Raw genomic sequence first — 21,375 nt, 5'->3', positions numbered from 1 at the left:
CCAGGGTATCTTCCAGACCCAGGGATCAAACCCACATTTGGCACACTGTAGGCGGATTCTTTACCACTGAGCCACCTGGGAGGCACCCTGGCTTTCAGCTAACTTAAAAAAGAAATATGTATAAGAAAAGTAGTCTTATACCTTGAAAAAGAAATATGTGTAAGAAAAATATTCTTATACTTGTACCCTGAATATTTGGTGCTATCCACCTTGCTCCAGAAATGTGAAGGATATGTAGAATTTGCTTTATCATGATAAAAATAGAAAAATTGTATCAAAACTATCGTGGGCTTGACTAGTCACAGACATTTATAGCATCTGCAGATCAGCAGGTTAATAGTTCTCAGTCTGCCATTCCTATTCAAAAACAAACTCTAGCTTTTGTTGAGGATTTATTAAATTGGCCATTTTGTCTTTTCTTGTGAGATGGTTCATATTCATACATTGAAATCTCAGTTTGTGTCTGTGGTTGGCAAAAAAAATGGCAACATTGAGCTTAGCTGTGAAGAGGTAGATGGCCTATTAAAATAACGATTAAACAAACGAATCCAAAAAACGATGAAACTTTCTGCCCTTTCTGAAATCCACGTGCTTTCCGATATGATCCTAGCCTTGTTTTGGTGGCTGGCAGAGTGTTTTGTAGTTATAGATTTGGGCTCAATAACTGTGTTTTAGTTCAGAAAGGCCAACTGCATGTAGTTAATTGTTGGACTGTTTACATTAGTCTCATTTCTAACTGGAAATGGGCCCTGGAAAATGTTGTCAGCGTCCAACAGAGACAAATTTTAATGTGGAACATTTCAAATGAAACACTGTTTTCCAATACATCAGTTGTTTTAAAATATTTTCTTTGCTGAAATGTACCCAGTATACCACCATGAATGATAAGTTATCTTAATCCTCCTCTTAGATACTGGAAATTTCTGGTGGACTTTGGTGTATCAATACATATGTTTGATAATTAGGCTGGCAGTTTACTCCAGGTACTATGGCTTGCATACATTTTCCACAGTACTAATCACTGATTAACCACATTATTATCATTTACTTGTCTGTCTGTTCCACTGGGTCATGAGTTCCTTGAGTCCGGGAACTGAGGTTTTTATTCCATATACTGCTGCCTAAGACAATCCCATCATTGTAGGCACACATTTGCTTTTCTTTAACTAGTCAATGTATACTTGCTAAGTCTAAGGCACGGTGCCAAGGCTTTTGGTTTAGTCACTCACTTTACATCTCCAGACTAACCTAAAGGCATAAGTGTATCACCATCCTCATTTTCTGGATAAGGAAATAGAGTCATGGAGAAGATTAGACCGTGACTGAGTCATGGCAGAACCAGGCTTCAAACCAGGAGCCTGAACTCAGAGTCTCTACTCTTACTCTCACCAATATTGCTTTATAGAAATGACATGGGGTGAAGGCAGATGAGAAAGAAGAGTGGTGAACCTGGCCCTAAAAAGATGCAGTTAGGTGGATAATAGAATATAATTTTCCAAATCTGTAGGCCAGATCTTTGAAAATCTTTCATTGTGTAGCTCAAGTCTTTATTCCCCCAACTACTCTCTTATATTGCCTTTAATTTCCTAGAAATAGTTCTGTATCCATTTTATGAACACAGTCAGGTCAGGAAGCAACAGTTAGAACTGGACATGAAACAACAGACTGGTTCCAAATAGGAAAAGGAGTACGTCAAGGTTGTATATTGTCACCCTGCTTATTTAACTTACATGCAGAGTACATCATGAGGAATGCTGGGCTGGAAGAAGCACAAGCTGGAATCAAGATTGCTGGGAGAAATATCAATAATCTCAGATATGCAGATGACACCACCCTCATGGCAGAAAGTGAAGAGGAACTCAAAAGCCTCTTGAGGAAAGTGAAAGAGGAGAGTGAAAAGGTTGGCTTGAAGCTCAACATTCAGAAAACAAAGATCATGGCATCTGGTCCCATCACTTCATGGGAAATAGATGGGGAAACAGTGGAAACAGTGTCAGACTTTATTTTTTTGGGCTCCAAAATCATTGCGGATGCTGATTGCAGCCATGAAATTAAAAGACACTTGCTCCTTGGAAGGAAAGTTATGACCAAACTAGATAGCATATTAAAAAGCAGAGACATTGCTTTGCCAACCAAGGTCCGTCTAGTCAAGGCTATGGTTTTTCCCATGGTCATGTATGGATATGAGAGTTGGACTGTGAAGAAAGCTGATCGCCGAAGAATCGATGCTTTTGAACTGTGGTGTTGGAGAAGACTCTTGAGAGTCCCTTGGACTGCAAGGAGATCCACCCAGTCCATTCGGAAGGAGATCAATCCTGGGTGTTCATTGAAGGACTGATGCTAAAGCTGAAACTCCAATACTTTGGCCACTTCATGCGACGAGTTGACTCACTGGAAAAGACTCTGATGCTGGGAGGGATTGGGGGAGGGAGGAGACAGGGACGACAGAGAATGAGATGGCTGGATGGCATCACTGACTCGATGGACATGAGTTTGAGTGAACTCTGGGAGTTGGTGATGGACAGGGAGGCCTGGCATGCTGTGATTCATGGGGTCGCAAAGAGTCAGACAGGACTGAGCGACTGAACTAAACTGAACTGAACTGAATATTTCATTGTTTATATAAACCACATCTTCTTAAGCCAGCCATCTGTTGATTGGCACAAGGATTGCTTCCCCACCCTCTTCTGAATGAGATTGTGATGATCGATCGATTGTGAATAGCCAAAGTAGTTCAGGATATTTCACAAAAGCTTCCTTTCTCCCTCTACCTTATGAACTCATAAATCTTGGCATTATCTCTATCACATATGACTACTTTTGACTAATAATTAATTATTCCAAAAATTATCTATTAAATGATGCTATTTATCACTTGCTGATACTTTCTTTGCACAGTCTATGTAAAGATCTGGTCCGTGTATAGAGAGATAGGTAAGCATGTAACCAGTGTGAGTAGAGGAGATCAGACTTGCAAAAGGGCCTACATAAAAAGTTACAAGGTCCTAATGTGCTATTAAATGCCTACAACAAGCCAAGCTTATTGAAGCACTGATAATAGATTTTCCAAGATGATAGCTGCCTCCCCTGGTTCCTGCCTCCTTTCTGAATACACAAATTTGATAGTGGAGAATAACAGGGGATAAACACAGCTACACATTTTTGTCCCCAGGTGAATAAGTTCATGTGCTCTACAGGGTTAATCCAGAGGATATTAGCAGAAGCATCACAATAGTACTTCTAAACACATGTCAGTGAACGATTACCATTAAATCTATGCCAACAGAGGAAAAAGAAATCTACCACATATGACATCACATAATAAATAAGATGAAATCATAGTTCTGTTTTTCTGCCATTTCTATTATATCTACTGTTTGGCATGAACATTTCTGTAGGTTGTTTATAGTTATGGGCCTCTCTGCTGGCTCAGCAGTAAAGAATCCACCTGCCAGTGCAGGAGACGCAGGTTTGATCCCTGGGTTGGGAAGATCACCTGGAAAAGGAAATGGCAACATACCCCAGTATTCTTGCCTGGGAAATCCCATGGACAGAGGAGCCTGGTGGGCTGCAGTCCAAGGGTCACAGAGAGTTGTACACAACTTAGTAACCAAAGAACAAAAACAAATTCATAGTTATAGGATTGTTTTTTATTTAGGTACTTATTCCAGAGATAAGGATTTCAGTTTTCCTTAAAAAATACTACACGTTTTCAGTGCAATAATTCTCAAAAAAAAAAAAAAATCCACAGCATTCTAATTAGTGAACTTTGAGAAATTCTTCAGAATTTGGTCTTTCCTTCTGATAGGAAAATTTTTAGGGGATTTATAAGGCTGAATTTATTCAACTTTCACTCCTAAGAATTTGGGGCCAGAAAAGAATGACTTCTTTGCCTCTCCCTTCTTTCCAAGTTCAAATGTAAAATACTTGTCAATGAGAGTGTCATTGACACTGTCCTTAAATATCTATGAAGTGGGAGATCTCATATCACCCTCTCACAGCTGTGGAGAAACCACATTACATCTCTATTTATAAGCTTCACTTTACTCCATTCAGTATAAAAATTAGGCTATGTCTCCGTAAACTTGGCCTTATGTGTGCTGTGTGCTAAGCTGTTTAAGTCATGTCTGACTCTTTGCAACCCTATGGACTGTAGCCCACCAGGCTCCTCTGTCCATGGGATTTCCTAGGCAAGAATACTGGGGTGGATTGCCATGCCCTCCTCCAGGGGATCTTCCCGACCCAGGGATCGAACCTAGTCTCTTACACCTCAGGCATTGGCAGGCAAGTTCTTTACTACTAACAATACCTGGGAAGCCCTGACCTGGCCTTGATCTCTGGTTTAAATTACGTGGCATCAAGAGGAGCTTCAAAGTACCTGAGAACTGTAGCGAAGGGACTGCAGACCAGTAGCTCACTCATTTTTTTTTCCGCAAAAGTCTCATTCTCTAAGAAGCTTTCTCTGACCACCTATAGTAGGTTAGGACTACATTTAAAAATCTCCCCAGGGTAACTTGTACTTTTCTTTCATAGATTATTACAGTGCAAGTTCTTTGAAGCAGAAAGACTATCTCTTTTGCTTCTTTCTGAATCCCTAGTTATCAAGTTCAATGCTGGCAAATACCAGGCAACCAAAAAATACTTGGTGAATGGATGAAGGACTCAGTGGGTGATAGATAATTCCTGTTCAACCTCCTAGAAGGAGGCCTTTTTCTTCCAGTATCTTCCTCTCAAAATTATCTGTGGCCAGGACTACTATTTATTTATTGGTATCTATTTCTTCCAGCTTATAGAGGCTGTAGACAGCCAACCTACATTTTTCCGGCCTCTTGTGCAGTTAGGTTTGGCCACACGGCTGATTTTTACCAATGAAACATGGGCACTAGACATCTATATTCCTTTCACAACTGCCCTATAAATTCCTGTGTGATCTTCCACATGCTCTTCTCCTTCCACTGGCCAAACACAGACGCTCCAGTAAAGAACGTGAGGCTCTAGAGGATGGCAGAGCCACAAGATGTCTAAATGGCTCTAGAGGATCTTGTGTTAATTTGCTAGAGCTGCCATCACAAAGTACCACAGAACTGGGTGGCTTACACAACAGAAACTTGTCTCCCAGTTTGAGAGGCTAGAGGCTTCTGTTCAAAATTCTGGAAGAGTGAGTACCTCCTGAGGACTGCAAAGAAGACTCAGTCCTCTGACTTTCTCAGCTCGTGGAGGCCTGTTCATCCTCATGTATGGGCACCTGTGTCTGATTTTATAAAGACACCAGACCTATTGGATTAGAGGCCCACCCCACTCATCTACTAATCAAATTTGTGACAACAGCTCCATTTTCAAATGAGATCATGTTCTGAGCTACTGGGGCTTACGACTTCAACATGATTGGATTTTTCAGCCCATTGCAGGCCACATGGAAGTTCATCTGCCAAAGAGGGCCATCTTCATTAGACACAGTGTGAGATACTTTTGTGTTTGCTGTCATAGTAACTACTGCCTCCTACCGTAACTATGGCACCCTCCCATCACACTAATCTTGGCCTCGAGAGTAACAAGGAAAAGTACCTACCTATCTATATATTAGGACTTCCTTGGTGTCTCAATTGCCTGCAGTGCAGGAGACTTGGGTTCAATTCCTGGGTCGGAAAGATCCCCTGGAGAAGGAAATGGCAACCCTCGCCAGTTTTCTTGCCTGGAGAATTCCATGGACAGAGGAGCCTGGTGGGCTACAGGCTATGGAGTCGCAGAGAGTTGGGCACGACTGAGCAACTGATACACACACACAGTACCTATATATTATGCTTTTTGGAAAAATTTTTTTAAAGCTTCAAATTGTCCCTTAGCCTTCAGACCTGTAATTTTGCATGGACTTCCCAACACTGGACTGGTCACGGTCTGAAGAGGGTCACTCTTGGTCGTGCAATGGCAGGAGAAAGAGCTTTGGAGGACCTAAGCTTCAGCACTGGCTCAGTCCCTGAGAACAGCTCACCTTTAGGTAAATCACATCTTTCTCAAAGCCATTGTTTATTCATCTGCTGAAAGAAAACAATACTTCCCTTCTGGGATTATTGGAAAGATTAATCAAATTAAATTAATCTTCACAGTTAGCACAAAGTCTGGCATGGAGTAAAGGTACAACGTGGCTTTTTTAAAAAAGTAAGAGGCAGGTTTCTTATCTGGAAACTGTGCTCTTACCCTTCAACATTGGCATTCAATGTCTGAGGGACATAGGATTCAGCAGCTGCCATAGTAAAATAAACCTGGGGCAGATATTTGAACAGATGGCCTGAAGAAGAATTATACTCAGGGAGGCTATAAGGATTTTAACTCAACAAGAATTTCCTGTCACTCAGGCCTACCTAAAGTTAGGCTGCTTTGTAAGGTAGTGAGTTTTCTGTCCCTACCTGTATTCAAGATGACAAGACCCTTTGGTGGAGACCAGTTCAGTTCAGTTCAGTCGCTCAGTCATGTCCGACTCTCTGCGACCCCATGAATCACAGCACACCAGTCCTCCCTGTCCATCACCAACTCCCGGAATTCACTCAAACTCATGTCCACAGAGTCGGTGATGCCATCCAGCCATCTCATTCTCCATTGTCCCCTTCTCCTCCCGCCCCCAACCTTTCGCAGCATCAGAGTCTTTTCCAGTGAGTCAACTCGTCGCATGAGGTGGCCGAAGTATTGCAGTTTCAGCTTTGGCATCAGTCCTTCCAACGAACACCCAGGATTGATCTCCCTTAGAATGGACTGGTTGGATCTCCTTGCGGTACAAGGGACTCTCAATAGTCTTCTCCAACACCACAGTTCAAAAGCATCGATTCTTCAGCGATCAGCTTTCTTCACAGTCCAACTCTCATATCCATACATGACCACGGGAAAAACCATAGCCTTGACTAGACGGACCTTGGTTGGCAAAGTAATGTCTCTGCTTTTTAATATACTATCAAGGTTGGTCATAACTTTCCTTCCAAGGAGCAAGCGTCTTTGAATTTCATGGCTGCAATCAGCATCCGCAGTGATTTTGGAGCCCAAAAAAATAAAGTCTGACACTGTTTCCACTGTTTTTCCATCTATTTCCCATGAAGTGATGGGACCAGATCCCATGATCTTTGTTTTCTGAATGTTGAGCTTCAAGCCAACCTTTTCACTCTCCTCTTTTACTTTCATCAAGAGGCTTTTGAGTTCCTCTTCACTTTCTGCCATAAGGGTAGTGTCATCTGCATATCTGAGGTTATTGATATTTCTCCCAGCAATCTTGATTCCAGCTTGTGCTTCTCCCAGCCCAGCGTTCCTCATGATATACTCTGCATATAAGTTAAATAAGCAAGGTGACAATACACAACCTTGACGTACACCTTTTCCTTTGGAACCAGTCTGTTGTTCCATGTACAGTTCTGACTGTTGCTTCCTGACCTGCATACAGGTTTCTCAAGAGGCAGGTCAGGTGGTCTGGGATTCCCATCTCTTTCAGAATGTTCCACAGTTTATTGTGATCCACACAGTCAAAGGCTTTGGCATAGTCAATGAAGCAGAAATAGATGTTTTTCTGAAACTCTCTTGCTTTCTCCATGATCCAGCAGATGTTGGCAATTTGATCTCTGGTGCCTCTGCCTTTTCTAAAACCTGCTTGAACATCTGGGAGTTCACGGTTCACATATTGCTGAAGCCTGGCTTGGAGAATTTTGAGCATGACTTTAGTAGCGTGTGAGATGAGTGCAATTGTGCGGTAGTTTGAGCATTCTTTGGCATTGCCTTTCTTTGGGATTGGAATGAAGACTGACCTCTTCCAGTCCTGTGGCCACTGCTGAGTTTTCCAAATTTGCTGGCCTATTGAGTGCAGCACTTTCACAGCATCATCTTTCAAGATTTGAAATAGCTCACTCTTATTTCTTCCCAAATGTCTCATTCTCCAAGAAGCTTTCTCTGACCAGCTACAGTAAGTTAGGACTACATTTAAAAATCTCCCCAGGGTAACTTGCACTTTTCTTTCATAACTTATCACAGTGCAAGTTCTTTGAAACAGAAAGACTATCTCTTTTATTTCCTGCTGAATTCCTAGTTATCATTATTCCTCAATTCAGGTATTATTGAGGCATTTATTCATAGGATAAGTAGTTAGAATAGATTTATAACATACATATTGCATGATTTCAGAATGGTGCGGCCAATTAATATAGGATCAGATATAAAATAGTTACATTCTTATGGAATCCAGAAAGACAAAAAGTTTGCATGAAAACATGCCCAGGGGAGAAACTCTAGTGGTGGGCTACAGCAGCAGAGATGATGGAATCACGGGAAAGAGTAGAGAGGAAGGCACCAGAATGGAAGAAAAGGGTGCTTTCTAAACTTGAGTATATTTCCCCTGTGACACAGGTTTTCAAAAAACTGGCCCTGTACTATGATTGGAAAGGGCAGAATACTTCTCAAGAGCCATGTTCACTGTCACCGCCATGCTCATGTGCCTTAGGATCTCCAGAGACCTTTCCAGCAAAACCAAGCTCACAGCTTAACCCTAGGGGATATCCTACCTGTGCATCAACCTGAGCCATGCTCAGCATTAGACCACTGCCCCCTGGGACCTGGTGGGACCATCCTGTGTGCAGTAACCAGGCTGCTGAGCGGGAGACTCCCTCTCAAACAGTGTGATTCTGAGCAACTGGAAAGCAGATTTTTGACTGCAGATGTTCTGGACTCAGAGTGGGGATTGCCAAATCCTACCCAGGGCTTCAAAGGGGGATGCTTTTGAAAACCTTGTGGTCAGTTAAACTCGTCACACCTCGCATTCTTCTTCCCTCAACTACTAGCTGAGATGGAAGACTTCGTCTGCTTCTGTGCTTAGGGCTTCTGTTCCTCTGCAAATCCTCCCACGGCTCCCTTTTCCCTCAGTTGTCCTGTTTACCATATGGAAGCTTTATGCCATGGCAAATAACACTTTCTACCACCAGCTCCATTGCCTGATTGAAGCCTGGCCATCTCCCTAGACCCAACACGTCTCTTACAATTGTTCATTCTTACACGTGATGCAGAAGCTCAGGGGAGGTGAGTTGGGCCACCAAGCACTCCCCCAGCATCACTTCCAGATTGTTACTCCTCTGCCGTAGCAGAGGAAACCTTGCCCCTGGGAAGCCTTCTGCCATCTGGATCTGCTTTCAACTACATGCTTAATTGCTCTGCAAATGGTAGAAAAGACTAATTTTAGTATTTCCATCATTTACCAAGTCATAAATTTTGCAGCATGAATTAATCCCAGTTAATCTAGTTTGGAATCCTTGCTCTGCTCCTTACTAGCTGTTTGACCTTTGGAAAGTTATTTAATCTTCCACATCTCCAATATCTTTATCTAGGAAATGGGGATAAAAATACCTACCAAAGGAGACTGCTATGAATTGAAATACACAATAGATATGAAATCATAATAAGCATAAAATGTGAATTGAATCTGGATAGAAATATCTTCAATAGTGTGAACATAATTATCCCTGTGGTAATTAAGAGTTAGTTATTATTTTCTTAATATTAAAAACTATTTGGTAAAGCTATTCTGTATGATGGGGCTTCCCAGGAGGCTCTGTGGTAAAGAATCTGTCCACCAGAGCAGGAGATGTGGATTTGACCCCTAGATTGGGAAGATCCCCTGGAGAAGGAAATAGCAACCCACTCCAGTATTCTTGCCTGGAAAATCCTATGGACAGAGGAGCCTAGCAGGTTACAGTCCATGAGGTCCAAAGAGTCAGACACGACTGAGCATGCACGAATGCACAGTCTGTATGATACAGTAGTGGTAGGTACATGTCATTATATATTTGTTAAAACCATCGAATGTACAGTACAAAGAGTGAACCCTAAAGTGAACTGTGGATTTTAGTTCATAATAATGTCTCAGTATTGTTTCATCAATTGTAATAAATGTACCACACTGACTCAAGATGTTAATAGGGGAAACTGGGAAAAGAGAGAAAGGAATATATGAGAATTCTGTTTCACTTAATTTGTCTGTAAACCTGAAACTGCTCAAAATGTAGTCTATTAGTTTAAAAAAACTACACATATGAAGCAGATTAGTTCATGAGTTGAGAATTATTGAAGCTGGTGATGGGAGCATGAGGTTCATTATATATCTTCTCTCCAAATTTTCCATTAAAATAAAGTTTTAAACAATGTATTTGTTCATACTGAGTCTTTCAACCAATATCTTCAACTATCATGTATTCACTTTAACCCATCTAAAGTTTACTGATGGAATTTTAATCATCAAACTCAGTGGTAGACATAGTGGGAGGTTTAAGAACGCTTTAAAACATGGTAGATTCCTCAGTCGGGAAGTTGAAGGTTGTTGCAGAGACGAGAGGGTTACTTGTGAAATGAGTGAGTCACACCAGAAAAACAACACAGTAGAGAACTTAAATCCCCAGCACAGAATGTAAGTTCTATGAGAAACCTGGAGAAAACAGAATTAAAATTCTGTCAGTACCCAGCCTGGCACCCTGTGACAATCGAGGGTGTGGGAAGGAAAGCACAAGATGCAGGAGATATATACATATATAATTATGACTGATTCATGCTGATATTCGGCAGAGACCACCACCACAATGTAAAGCAATTATCCTCCAATTTAAAAAATTTATCAATAAATCTGAAGGTTTCTAAACATCTTGAATGTCAGGAGTTCTACCAGGAAAAATATGTGGGTCTTTGACTTTGTGGCATAAGAAATCACACATTGCTCAACTTGTATTTTTTTTTTTTAATTCCAAAATAAAGGACAGATGATGTTGAAACCAGGGAGTAAGATCTCACTCTTGAATTGAGAGCAAGGAAAAGATGAAACTAAACAAAAGCATGTATACAGGCTTAACCGTATCCAAAGTTGAGCTTGATGCTCTTTTCTGAGCAGAGGGCAGGGCCAAGCACTGAGTTGTTGATGAAATGATCATTCTGGTGGTTGTCTTAGATGATCAGTATGGCTTCTGTGGAGAGTTCAGATAAGGAAGATGGTTTTATTTTAGACCAGTTAAAAATAAAAATATGTCTATGTACATATGTTTTATAGATTTATTTTGGCCTTTGTAAATAACACTGAGACTTTACAGAGTACTTTAGTATATTTTGCCCTATTGGAGAATTATTCAATAAATGATGGTTCTGCACAAGAGTCTAATGTTGATTCTCACAGAATTTATATGTTGAGTGATTTATCCCCTTTCCTGCAAAAAAGAAAAAGAAATAGAAGATTATATATTTAGATTTTCATAGAGACACTCAGAAATTGTAATTCCTTGAGAAACAGGAACATCTGAGACTCTCTGTGGAGGACTATTTGTTATTCTAAAATTAAATCGCAAAATCAAATTTCCTGAAACACAAAGTCAAGGGGGTTGTAAATTTCAAGTTTTGGCAGCTTGGGCAGCACACAGGTAACTGTGAGGACATCTAATTTAGATCTTGGAAAAGAGAGTGGGAATTCAGATCTAATGAATCTTCATCTTTTTTAACTCGTGTAGTCTTTTGAATAGTAAATAAACTTTTGTGGATGCAGAAGAATATCTCTATCGTGGAATTGCTTTCTCTGACTTCTTAGGGGAACTTCTAAATCATTCCCCGTGTTCCTAACTGCTGCCAATTCCTAGAAGTTTCTCTGGTTTTAAGAAATAAATCCAAGAAACCACAGCATTTATCTGGAGAGGAGAAAAAAGGGGATTTGTAAGCACACTTTAATACTACAGAGATGGAGTAGAAATGATGTACAGAAGGCAAAGTGCTAAGTAGGGCTGATGCTTTACCTGTGTCGGTTCATTAAATCCTGCAACCACTCTGCCAAAGAGCTACCTGTATTTTCAGAGGAAGAAACTGAGGATCAATTGGCAACGTGCCAAAGGACACATGGCTTGTGTGTGGCTAAGAATTTGAATCTAGATTTGTCTGAGCCCACAGCCTTGGCTTCCCATCATGATGCTTTTATATTGTTGACTCTGGGGCAACATTTCAAACAGAGGAGAAAAGGTAACATTTTATCTCATTCTCTGAACCTGTTCCAATTATTATTAAAAAGATCACCTATATAAAAAAGAAGAGAGTTGACTCCTCTTAGTATCTTTTGAGGGCTTAAAACATTTTCCTTTCCTCCAATCTATACAACTGCTATTTCATATATTATTGGAAATTCCACCAATACTTATTCAATTGCATGCGTGCTCAGTCGTGTTCAACTCTTTGAGACCCTGTGGACTGTAGTCCTCCAGGCTCCTCTATCCATGGCATTTTCCAGGCAAGAATATTGGAGTAGGTGGCCATTTCTTTCTCCAGGGAATCTTCCTGATCCAGGGATTGAACCCAAGACTCTTGCATATCCTGCATGAGCAGGCGGGTTCTTTAGCAGCTGAGCCACCAGGGGAGTCCTTTGTGTTAAATATTTCTTTCTCTTGGTTCTTCTTTTTGAAAGGAAAATATACCCAAGGAAAGGATGGCGTATTAATGATTAAGACCAAAGTCTTAACAGTCAGTTAATTTACATACCCTTTGAACCAGAGGATTCCAGATTACTAGAAAAGGAAAGATATGCTCTGTGTGTTCATAAGTGGGATTGCAAGGCAACTAGGAAAGTAGTAACTGAGAAAAGGTTAATAAAACTAGTTCTGATATTAAAACAGAAATTACACATTCATTGGAAAAGGTTTTCATACTTTTAGGGGGGGAAAGCTTAGTTTTGCTTAGCTTTACATTGAAATAACAGTGTAACGAAATTTTGTCCTGAAATCCCAGGGGTGGTCACTGCTCATGCAGGTAAGCTCAGGAGGGTAAGAACTGCATGGGCAGGGAGCTTGTACTGCCCAGATACCATCCTGGGGACTTATAGACCTCATCACATTCTACCTTCACAGTGACTCTCAAAGAGAGGTTAGCAGACCCTCTATGCAGATATTGCTAATAATGGCTATAAACATTCTCAATTTTAAAAAGATGCAAAGCAAACTAGTCCTTAATTATAGATCATTTTACAAAGATAAAAACCAATGTTAGTTTAGGCATTACTGGCATATGGAAGAGTATAGAATTTTAAACCAGAAAACTTGTTTTTAAGCTCTGTGTTTGCCATTACTTTAAGTTAGGCGTCTTATTTTAAGCCTCAGTTCTTATCTACTGTATAAAGGAGTTTATTAATAACCAAACACCCAGAGGTTTGCGATGAAGTAGCTAGTCCGGTTTATTTGGGTAATGATTCATCACAGATACGCAGAGGAAGAGGCAAGAATGGGGGACGGATGGTAAATTGTCAGTCCTCAGAAGGAACCCTGGATCTATCTCACAATATTGCTCAAGGCCATCTCCTCCCCGTAAATAACTTCTTAACTCACCCACACCATTGTGGTTCTTTATCCAGCTTTAACTGTCAGATTTCTATAAAACTGCCATAAATTACAAGATTTAAAAATTTTAAAGGCTTACATGCTCAATATGAAAATCTCTAAAGTATGTGTGTCACATGTATAAATAATATAAAAATGACTGTATCCTGGATTAGCTGGAGGGGAACATCAAGTAAACAAAAGCAGAACACCTGTGACTAGGAATCAAAACCATACATTTCAGGAGACTGAGTAACGATTCCACTGAGTATCTTGATTCCTTACCAAATAAAAAATGGACTAAAACGGAGATCGAAAAAGAGAGATGTTCCAAGATGATGATCCAGTGAATGGTAGACACTTTCCTGGCATAGAACACCACTGTTTGAGGAAATTTAGAAGTAATTTGGGACTAGCTCCTACCATCCTAAATGTTTAAGGTTTAAAGCTCAGATTTTCTACCCACTCTTCCCTGTGGCTAAATGGAGAAGTAAGTTTTTCTGGAATATTTCCATAATGGTTTCTCATGACGAGTTGTTCTCTATGGAAGAGCAAGGTGGCCACGGTGACCAAAGTTGCCCCCTTGAATGCATACCTGGCAATTCTAAAAGGCAGTTTAGAATGTTACCATGTAACTAGGCAATCCCCCTGTCAGCGGGGGCTGCAGATCTAAGGCTTAATTGGGGCTAAAGGATCAGCTTCCAAACTCACCCACAGGGCAGCTGGCTCATGTTCTGCTAAGTTTGTTATGGTCTGACTTGAAAGAAATCTAGGAAAGTAAGTGATTGCCAAGCTAAGCAAGGAATTTAAGTAAGGATGGGAAGATGAAGACCTCCCATCCTCCTCCTACTTTTGGGTGTTAAATTGTGATGGTACTGTCTTTTTCCTTGAAGTGATGGGACCATATGCCATGATCTTTGTTTTCTGAATGTTGAGCTTCAAGCCAACCTTTTCACTCTCCTCTTTCACTTTCCTCAAGAGGCTTTTGAGTTCCTCTTCACTTTCTGCCATAAGGGTAGTGTCATCTGCATATCTGAGGTTATTGATATTTCTCCCAGCAATCTTGATTCCAGCTTGTGCTTCTTCCAGCCCAGCATTCCTCATGATGTACTCTGCATATAAGTTAAATAAGCAAGGCTGGATGGCATCACCAACTCTGTGGACATGAGTTTGAGTGAACTCCGGGAGTTGGTGATGGACAGGGAGGCCTGGCGTGCTGTGATTCATGGGGTCGCGGAGAGTCGGACACGACTGAGCGACTGAACTGAACTGAACTGAACTGTCTTTTTATGACTGAGGGGTCATAAAATGCAGTGTTTTGCTAGAGCTGGTGTGAGGTTCATACCATGGCTTTCATTGCTCAAATGAAGGAGCTGAAATATCTATGTGACCATCAGTTAAGAACCTAATGTTCACTCCCACTAAACTGAAAACTGGGGACTACCATAACAAGTTTATATCAAGGGTTCCAACTCTTGGGAGTGGGATTTCCAACAAAATATTTAAAAGCACCAAAAAGGTGAAGCACAGTGAGAAGCAAGCTTTGCAGGAAAGAGCAGCTCACCTGGATGAACTCGGTGAGCTCTTCTAGGAAACTGCCTTTAAGGGAACTAAGAGTTAAGTCCCGGAAGTGTTACAGTGGCTTTGTGTCAGGACAATATTCAGCATTCCCACCATTGTAATCACCAGGCCTCGAATCTGGAGGGAAAATACACTTTGTTGGAAAAGTGGTTTAAATGCCCACATGCTTAACTTGTTTTGGAGGGAGGCTTGGGACAATTGGGGCCACAAAGGTATAGAAAAGTGAGCCAACCATGCCATGAGGACTTCCAGAAGAAAGAAAACATCTCAAAGTTTGAATTCATTAAGCCCAATTGCCTTACAATGGAATGTTGCTCTAAAAATGCTGATTTTCCCAGCATTTCAAGAGCAAAGACTTCATTTAAAAAAAAAACAAAAACTGTGTTTTTAAAATAATTGATACCCATTCTTACTAGTAAGAAAGTTAAGTGGCTTGCCTTTGAAAACCTAACAAGCCTCCTTCGCCAAAAAGAAAGGCAGTGGTTTCTTTATCAAGCCTGACATTAATGTGGGCTATCATTGAACAAAACTAGCAGAGTGAAATATCAAACTAGCAAACAATGATGCTCTTCTGTCTGTAATGTCTACGTAGAAGTTTTAACGCGTTCATCAAGAGTTGCAAATTTGCATCAGCTTTTCTTCCACACTTCCTACAAGGACACTGTAGGTATATAGAGTTTAGATTCTTATGCAAACATTCCTTGTCTTGTTGATTTTTACATGAAATATTTACATACATTTATATGAAATATTTACCCTGTGCATCTATGGTAGTACTTTTAAGGTTTGACCTATCTTAAAATCTCCATAAAGACAGTTTCATTAATAATTTGGTAAATGTTAACATACCCTACTGTCTGAGTCACCAGGAAAGCCCAACATATCCTAGTTAGCATCAAATAGACTGTCACTAATTCATTTTACTCAGATTGATAGCAAGTTAATGGTTTGACACTAGAAAATTTATAAGAGTCTTCAATGAATATCTTCTGGTATATCCTATATGCTTGTATTCATATTATACCACTGACTAGATCGAAAGATTTTAATTTTTTTAAAATTAAAAAAAGTGGCTCAGTGATGAAGAAAACATATGCATTACAGGAGACATGTATTCGATCCCCAGGTTGAAAAGTTCCCCTGGAAGAGGGCATGGCAACCCACTCCAGTATTCTTGCCTGGAGAATCCCCATGGACAGAGGAACCTGGTGGGTTACAGTCCATGGGGTCACGGAGAGTCAGACAAAGCTGAAGCAACTGAGCAAGCACACTTTGAAAATAGTTTTATCTTATTCTAAAATACTCTTAAAAGTTTATGTGCAAAAAATTAAACAGATTTGTACATTAAAATATATAATTTATAGTAAAACAGAAAAGTGTTAGAAATATTATACATTAATATTTATTATCAATGCTGTGAACAGAAATATAAGAAAAAAATACCCCTCCAGGACATCACCATTTAAAAATAATGACTATTAATAGTTTAATGTATTTCCACTAAGGTTTTATTGCTATCACACTTTATTATATGCTCAGGCCATGTGTCTGAACTTTATTTTATCCTGCAAACTTATCATTATAAATATCATTAATTTTTCATAAAATATTTAAAGTTGTGTAACACTTCTTGATATGGATAAAGTGTTATTTAACTCTCTTTTCTTTGGAATATATATATATATATAATTTCTCTCTAAAACTGCAATTTGACTTTTTTGTTGCATTATCTCCTAAACAAACTTTCCCAGGAGTACAAAGCCAAAAGGTGTGATGCCTTTTCAGATTTATAATGCACAGCATCACACTGCTTTCTCACCAGCAGTGGGAAAAGAGATGTTCTCACTCCCAAACAGTCTGAGACTGTTTCACTAACTTTCTATATTCTCATCTGAATACTCTAATATTCTCTCTTTTGTTTCTCTCAAAATTCATTTAAGTACCTCATTTTTTGCATTTTTTTTGGCAGCTAAACATTTTGCATTTTTTTGCAGCTAAACAGTTTTTGTCAGATTTATTATCTATTTATCTTCTGTAAAATATCTTCTCTAGTGCATTTTGGAAACACTCTTTATGTGGCTTTTTCTTTGGACTGATAACAAAACATGTCTAGGGCCAGTTCCTAGAAAATACATTTTCTTTTGATACGGTAAAAACACTAGAATCTGGAAGTGAGGCTTTCTCTAATGTGGGCTTTGTTACCAAAGCTCACACAGAGCATTTGATTCAATGATGCTGTAACATCCTGCAGGACAATTATGTAGCTATAATGATCAATTCTTATACCACATCATTAATCTCCTGCTCCTTCATATAAGAACTCTTACCACTCCTTATTTTGAAATAATATTTAAAAATCAGAATTAAAAACACATATTTTATATTCCATCTTAAAACAGCCTAAAAATCAACTTGGCTGTGAATTCTGAAAAAACTCTAGCCACAGGTCATAACATTCCTGTGCACCAAGATAACTTGGCGGAGAAATACTGGATAAGACTGACATATACGAGGAAGCTCTTCTTTAGTACAGAATTGGTTGCACAGGAAAATGAAAGTGGAAACTATCAATTAAGAAAGATAATTTTCTTATTTATAAAAATAGAGCTCATTTCCCAAATAGGGCTTATGTACTCAAAATGTAAGGCAAAGCATGCCACTCCTCCAGGCCCTCCATTTGATTCAGAACAGATCTCAGGTCCTATACACTTAGTGCCTACCTCTGCCACCTCCTCTCTGCCTCGCCCTTCCCCTTCATCCTTTTTATTCTCTCTGCTCCAGCCCTTCTGGCCTCTGGGCTGTTCCTGGAATAAGCTGAGCAAATTCCTACTCTGGATCTGGCCTTTGCATCAGCTGTTCTCTGCGTAAATTTTCTTCCCCTCAACATCCCTGTGCAAACACTTGCTTACTCTAATACTTGCTCAAATGACTCCCTCTCGATGAGGCCTAACTCCCTATTTAAAGTTACAACCTGTACCCTGTCCTCACATATCTGAACCCTCTTGCTTGCTCTACATTTTCTCTCCATAAAAATTATCACCTAACTTATTTGTTATGTCTGTTGTCACTCTCCTTGTTAGAATATTAAGTTCCAGCAGGGTAGAGATCCTTGTTTTGTTCACCAATTTAAATCCCAAGGACCTAGATTAGTACCTGGAAATTGGCATTCAGATATTATTTGTGGAATGAATTAAAAACATTTTTAAAGGAAAGTACAGAGAGTATGCTGTGGCCAGCATTTTTCTGGGTATCCATGACCTACCTTAGTCTCATGTCAGCTTTTTGATAATATAGATCAATGTTGTTCACTTGTTGATTCGACAAATAGTCATCTGTCAGACTATGTATCGGCACTGTCCTAGGTTCCAGCAATCCAAGGAAGAGAAAATGTAATCTATATCATTAGTGAATGTGTAGACTAGCAGCACATAGCAGGGGCACCCAACCGGTCCGGCCGGGGGCGGCGGGGGTGGGTTTCAGGAAAGACAGATCATCAGACTGAGAGCTGAGGCAGGGGGAGGCTGGATGAAGGGCACAAAGAGTGTGCAGAAGGCATTCCAGATGAAGGAGGCAGGATGTTCAAAGGTCCGGCATGATATGGCTCCTACCTACCATCAGTTCTACGCTACGGTGTTTGGACTTTATCCTGAGAGTGGTAGGGAGTCATGGAAACATTGAAATAGAGCGTAACATGACCAGATTTGCCTCTTAGAATGAGCACACTGTCCTCTGATTCTCAAAGTGTGTTAAACAAGCATTTTATCAAATGCTTACAGTAATCAAAATGCTTTTTCTTTGTGCTTTGGGGGAAATTAGAAGGTATGCCTAAGGAAAGAAATTTTAAACTGTATTGGTAAACCATGTCTTAAAAATAAGAATAAGAGGTATTGAAAAAGCTTTGTTTTTCCAAAGTTAATTACAATATGGAAAAGATATAAAAATTTTTTTAGTTTAAATGAATTATTTTGCTTTTAATTAATTTTACTATTATTAAATAAGTTAAATTCAGTTTTCTTTATTTCCTAAAATTAAAAACTAAATGTTCAAAAAGTTGACTGAGAAGGAATACATTGACAACTTTCAATGTCAGAAAACTTTGTTGTTGCTTCAGAAATGTGCAGCAGAAGCAAGCTGACATGTATTCTGAAAGTATGTTTGATACATGTGACTAGAATTTACAAAGAGGCAAAGTTACATTCTTTATAAACTCCTGGCCTTTTCTGCCTGGGACGGCTAACCATCCTGTCATTGGTGTCATACCCTACCATGAGTATAGCTGAGGTATCAAGAGTTACCCCTGCCTGCGACACTCTCCAAATAGCCAATGGTGTCCTGAGACTCCTGGTAGGGGCCTCAATAAAGAATCTCTGGGGCAGAATATCCTTCTATAACCATATTCCACCTTTCTGATGTTAAATGATCTATAATCACTTTCATGATTTCATATCAGAGAGTTGAGGATTGTGGGGAGGTAAAAAGCATTTCCAGAAGAGGTTATATTGATTGAGGTTAGAGTTTTACATTCTTGATTAAATATATGTGTTCACATTTTTTCAAACTCAAAACAGCGCTAGTGATTCTGCAAGAGAGAGATTTTATCAGGTACCTCCATCAGAACTTATGAATAAGACTTTGAATAACCCTCAGTGAGGATTCTTATCTCATTGTCAGTATTTGAGTTCTGTTTTTGTATTTCTGGCATGTTTTCCAATACCACCAAGTTAATTCTCCAATTCTCAGCAGATCCTGGGTGTCCTACCAATTTAACTCAAACCCCACAGATTAAGAGTTAATCTTCAGCCCCCTCTCTCTTAATTCTCAGACGTCGGTGGGTGGTACTGAAAGTCCCAACTCTCCAATCATTTGTTCTTTCTGGTGACAGCCCTTTTCTGAGACTATCTAGAAGACTAAGTTTAAGCCGCTTCACTAGTATGTACGTAGGTGTGCTCCAAAGGGGTTCCTTGCGAATAGTAAAAGACACTCCTGTCTCTCAGGAAATTTCAAGGATTTGGAGAGATCTGCCAGAAACTGTGGACAAAGACCAGATATATTTTTTATTATATGTGTGTGCTCAGTCGTGTCCAACTCTGTGACCCTATGGACTGTAGCCTGCCAGGCTCCTCTGTCCATGGGATTTCCCAGGCAAGAATATTGGAGCAGGTTGCCATTTCCCACCCCAGGGGATCTTCCTGACCCAGGGATTGAACCCACGTCTCTTGTGTCTTCTGCATTGGCAGGTGTATGTTTTTTTTTTTTACCACTGTGCCACCTGGGAAGCCTTTTATTATACTACAGTATTATTTCCTTTCTTTATAGCCATGGGTAAGAGAATGAGCTCTAGAACCAGACTACCTACGTCCAAACCAAGTGCTGCAACTAACTAGATTTGTGACCTTAGGTCAAATTACTTAACCTCTTTTTGACTCAGTCTCATCATCTGTAAAATGGAGATAATAACAGTGATGGGGTTTAGGAGACACTACACAAAATATGCCACCTTGACGTGTTAAATTTCTTACACTGAAGGAATTTAAAGCACAGCAGAAGCAGGAAGGTCTCTCTGATCTCCTCACTAGTGCCCTTCTTCCCTGAAACTGATTGTAAATCTTCCACATGAGAGATGTCCTCCATGTACCAAGAGGAAGGAAGACATTCTTATTACCAGAGATAGGGAATCGGGGGCTAAGAAGCAGGTACAAGCAAACTTTGTTAAACTAGACTCATTCTTCCTAGTTACTTCCTCATTGCTTATTATCCTTAGTCCAAGCCTTTTATCTTATCAGTTCTTCATAAATTTATTGTTTCTTTGTCTAAAACATATAAAAGCTTCCTGCTCTGATTACTTCCTCACATCTTGTGAAGGTTTCCATGTATAATGTAAAAACACAGTCACACTTAATATGCTTTTCACCTATTAATCTGTCTTTGTCAGTTAAATTTTCTGACCCAGAAGAAGGTCGGGGACAACCTTTTCCTTTTGTATGACAGTCTCCACTTCACAGCATTGCAATTAGTTAATATGCTTAAGCCCAGGGAACAGTGCCCGTACAAGGTGAGAGTTTTGTAAATATTAGCTATGATTATCTGTCAAGTCTTATGTTGTCCCACAGTGCGTTGAATAAAAATCAACATTGAAGAATCCCCTGAAATAGGTGAATGGCAATTCCAGAATTAATAAGTGCATTGGATAGTTGGTCACATCATGTTTTAACTTATTTAGTGGCATATGCAATGAACAAGGATCACACCCATGTGAAATTAACCCTGACAAACAAAAGTCAGAAACTTTAAGATGGTCAATCTGTGTCCATTTTGCTTTGTTTTGTAATTGTTCCTACTTCTCTGTTGTGTTTTGTTTTTGTCTTTCTCCTGCAGTTATATTTTTTTCAAGTTCAGAAGAAGCATGATGCATTTAAATAATATAGCCTAATGGGCTTCTCTGATAGTT

Source organism: Moschus berezovskii, chromosome 6 (assembly GCF_049115385.1).
Source record: "Moschus berezovskii isolate FMDL1 chromosome 6, NW_MosBer_1.0, whole genome shotgun sequence".
Taxonomy (NCBI): Eukaryota; Metazoa; Chordata; class Mammalia; order Artiodactyla; family Moschidae; genus Moschus; species Moschus berezovskii.
This window is presented reverse-complemented; position numbering follows the sequence as displayed.